The 4,491-nt window shown below is 39.4% G+C and overlaps 1 pseudogene; it reads right to left on the bottom strand.

The window, feature by feature from the left end:
* Positions 1-446: 446 nt before the first annotated feature.
* Positions 447-2,997, bottom strand: LOC109434391 (B-cell receptor-associated protein 29; annotated as a pseudogene).
* Positions 2,998-4,491: the final 1,494 nt, after the last annotated feature.

Genomic DNA, 4,491 nt, shown 5'->3' with positions numbered 1-4,491 from the left:
GGGCTGAATGTGTATTACCTGTCCCGATCTCATAGGCACATCACCACGCCAGTGGGCATCCAGCCTCATAACGCTGTATTCCAGGAATCTGCACCAGGAATCGATTTGGTATTATTTTAAACTTTGTATGGTACTTACTAGTAAGTTTACAAAAAGGTTGCCACTCACAAATTTAATACTGGATAGTGTGCATATCATCCATCAATTGAATGTTATTTTATCCAAGAAGCATTCTCTGATTTCTTTACCTAGAAGTAATTTGTCCTTCCTCTGAATTTCATTACACATGATTTCTTCTTCCATATTATGCATCACTTTCTAAGTTTGTGTTATAGCTTGTGTTACAGTTATTTGTGCACACACCTTTTTTAAAATGGAAAACAGTATTTAATATTTAGCTTTCAGAATACAGAAGCATCTCAGAGAAACTGTGACACCAGTGTATGTATATTTGAGATAATATTTATATAATTAGTCATTCTCACAGCAATGGGAAACACTTTTTGGATATGTTGTGCATTAACTCTGAGTCAAGAATTCCACATTGTTGTAAAATAATTTTTGTTCAGTGCTGTGACAATTATGCAAATAGATGTAAACTCCATTACTAGATGAACTTTAAAAAGGTAGGATGCTTACTAATTATGTGTTATTAACACAAATGTCAACAAAAATAGTCCAACAGGTGCAGAAGCACAGTAGCAAATACATAATTATCAATACAGTTGTCTTATGAGAGTAAACCATAGTATCATCAGGCTTAAAAAAACACACTGAGGTCATTGTTTTTATTTTTTTGCTCTTTCTGACTCTTCCCTATAAATATAGTGGCGAATTCTGATCATTCATTTTTATTTATTCTCCCTACAAATGAATTTGTTGATATTGGATACTGTATTCATATACGTAATCATTATCATCATCTGATTCAATTAGATTATTATTAGTGGAAACTCATCAAAACTTTTAAGGTTACTAATGGTTTTATGCAATTTAAAAATCTAATTTTGGAAGTACCTGGCTAATGAATTTTTGCTTCTATTGGTAAATAGCCACCACACACCAGCATTACTATCAATATCTAAATAAGGTGATTAACATGCTTATATTTTACTTAAGAGCTGGAATACAGATTTTATAATCTGTGTGAAACATCATCAAGTATTGTAATCATGCCATTATGATAACAGCTTATGTGTGGCATCAAAAAATATTGGCCGATCATAGTACATTTTTCTGACCTGAATTTAAAATTTTCTAGAGTCTAACATAACAAATTTATCATCTTGACGTAGTGGCTCACAATCTTCTTGCACATGGTGCAGAGGCCTTTCTTGTTGCCTTTTCTTGAATGACCCTGATCCTGATCTTCTGAGTGTTCTTGTAGAAGTCCCTCCAATTCTCGTGAAAGTCACTTGTCATCACACCATGTTGTGCCTTAGAAATGGCATGTGAAATCGTTTTGAATGCAGTTTTCAGTTTTTCCTGGTTGTCAGTTTTTCTTGGTCTTCTGCTTTTTATTTTCTGCTTCCAAAATGTGTTCCTCTTCCTTGTGATAGTTTTTCAAGAGGCTTTTTTTTTTTAGTTTTTCATGAATTTTTTGGCAGCCCTGGTTAGTATTTTCTGCTTGAGTTTAAATATTCTTTTGCCAGCTGAGTAATAAGGGTAAGCAGACATCACAACACTAGCCAAAAAAATCATGAAAATCCAGAAATATAAAGATTTCTTTGAGACCTAAAACGTTTCATCTGTTGTATATTCATGGGCAGGGACTAGGTCTGCTGGATGAACGCTGTCCAATAGCAGGAGTAGAGGAATATTTCCTTACTTCTCTCACAGCATCTAGAAACAAAAATCAATAGGTCTATAATCGTAAGAAAAGCCTTGTTCCAGAAAGTTGCAGTTTTACTCCAGACGTTAAATGAAAAAATCTTCTGCCATCTCTAAGGAGGAATAAAAGGTAGGAGATTAAAACGAATCCTATTTCATTGTAAGGAAAGGTTGCAACTGCGCCTATTGGAGTGTCATTTTTTTTCTCTTCACACTTTTCTGCCAGCTTCTCGGCCAGCTGCCTAATGCCAGCTTCCACTAACGTCCAGGCCTAGGAACCCTCTGGCTCCAGCGGGCTCTTGACTGACGCGTGGGGGCAGGGCCAGCTCCGTGAGGCCCAGCTACGGACAGCAGTGCTACCCCGTGCGCACATATCTTATCTCCCCTCCTAGACTACGTGTTTCCCTTCAGTCACTTTGTTTCTCCTAAAAGAGAACAGCTACCATTGATCAAGCAGTTGTATGTATGCCAAGCTCTTTACACGGACCATCCTATTTAAATCTCGCAACTACCCCGCATTAAGTAAGTGTTCTTTATTTCTGCTTTACAAGGGAAAAACCTGGGGACCTAAAAGATTAATATCTAGTAAGTATAGCAGATATCTGGTAGGTCACCATGGAATGGAGCCTGTATTCAAACTCAAGTAATCCCACCTCAGTCTATGCTCTTTATTACTTGGCTAGAAGCACCCTCCAGTAATGTTTCCTGCATATTGTAGGCAGTAAAGATGCAGTAAATACTTCTAAGTTAGTTCATTAGTCAGTTAATCAGTGATACAACAAGAATGTTGGTCAGCTATTAGGAGACCCAGTTTCAGATACCGTGTTTCCCGGAAATAAGACCTAGCTGGACCATCACCTCTAATAAGACCCAGTTTCAGATACCGTGTTTCCCCAAAAATAAGACCTAGCTGGAGCAAAAATTAACATAAGACCAGGTCTTATCTAACATAATGTAATATAAGACCAGGTCTTATATTAATTTTTGCTTCAAAAGACACATTAGAGCTGACGGTCCGGCTAGGTCTTATTTTAGGGAAACACGGTATCTCCTCTGACCTGCGGCATTGGGACAGCTTAAGACTGTAAAGTGTACAGCAGCAATATCAGGGAGATATTCACAGATTAGATCTGCCTCCAGACCGCCAAGTTCTACCAATACTAACATTAGTAACATTAGAATTAATATAGGATACTGCTTCCCAATCCTATGCAAACTTAGCTGAGGTTGTATACTTTCTAAAGAGGAGAGGTGACACATCTCATAGAACTAAATAATGTAATTGTGAACCTTGGTGGTGTGTGCGTCAGGGGCAGAGGACAGATATCTCTGTATATCTTGTAGGGTTACTGTGAGCTTTATATTGAGTAATGTGAGTGAAGTATCCAGTGTAGTACTAGGCACACAGTAGGAACTCTGTGCACATAAGCACTACCCTCCACTCTAGTCTCATTTCCACTTTGCAGTTAAGCTGAAAGAAGGCACAACGCCAAAGGAGAGATGAATGGGTGACAGCTGGCAATAGGAGAGATATCAGGCAAATTCCACAGGACTGAGTGGTTGTGAATCAGAAGTGCTAAGGTCCACTCCCAAGATTCCAAAAAGCAGCTTTTAATCTTACAAAAGAAGTTAGTTGGGAGACGAATAAGTGAGAGGCTTACTGGAAGATAGAGGATGTCGTTATTCCCAGCAGAGGGTGAAATTGGTTCTTGGGATTCCTTCACTATAATAACTATTTTGTGTGCCAGGATTGGATTAGCCCAAAGCTATGCAGACATCCCAGTATCTCACTGCATTTTACTGAGGAATAGGAAGATTAATTGCAGGCACCTGCCAGACTGGCCATCACACTTAATGTAACCAACACTGGAAAGTTCCTCTCCCATTCCAGAAACTGCTTAGTTTCCTGCCTCTTTGAAGTTCAACCATCGGTCTGGAAAAAAAGTAGTTCACGCCACATTTTCCCCAAGCAATAGAAAAAGCCAATCTCAACAAAGGTAGAAGTTTGTCCTAGGAATCTGGAAGTGTGCTTAAGAGATTTCAACAACTTATGTCTTTGTAAGGCTTCCCTGAAACAGACTCCTAGATGCAGACGTGCATGCAGGGTGTTGTGGGCTTTTTTGCTTTTAGTTTTTGTGGTGAAGAGTATTTTTAGGAACACCTCTACAGGAGTAAGGGAAGCAGAATTGGGCAGAGGGAAGTTGAGCTCCAATGTCATTGCAACAGAGGCTTCAGCTAAGCCTGTAGAGTGGTGGATAACAGTGCAAAGTTGTCCCAAGTAAAACAAGGTGTGGGCCTTTGTATCCCCTATTGAACAGTCATTTGATACAACTAGCTGCCCCAGGGAGGGTGTGGAACCTTGTGCAAGGCAGCTCCCTTGCTAAGGGCCATTCTGAAGGGGACTTATCTGTAAACCACCAATAGCTAACACCTACAGCTGTGGGAATCAGGGCACCCACTATAACCTGCTGTGCAGCTGGGAGTTATATTAAAGTTCAAAATCTAGGGGAAATTTTGAACTGTCGTGATTTTCGGAGAGTAGTAATGAGGGAAAAAATAAGGGGAACCTCATCTAGGAGTTGAGATTTGGAAAGGGGAGAGAAAAGGACATATCGTAATTGGCAACTTTCTGCAGTGGAGATGGGCAGAGCAAGGGCTGGA

This window comes from Rhinolophus sinicus, linkage group LG02 (assembly GCF_036562045.2).
Source record: "Rhinolophus sinicus isolate RSC01 linkage group LG02, ASM3656204v1, whole genome shotgun sequence".
Taxonomy (NCBI): Eukaryota; Metazoa; Chordata; class Mammalia; order Chiroptera; family Rhinolophidae; genus Rhinolophus; species Rhinolophus sinicus.
Note: the sequence above shows the minus strand (reverse complement) of the source record. Positions and strands in the feature narration are given on the sequence as shown.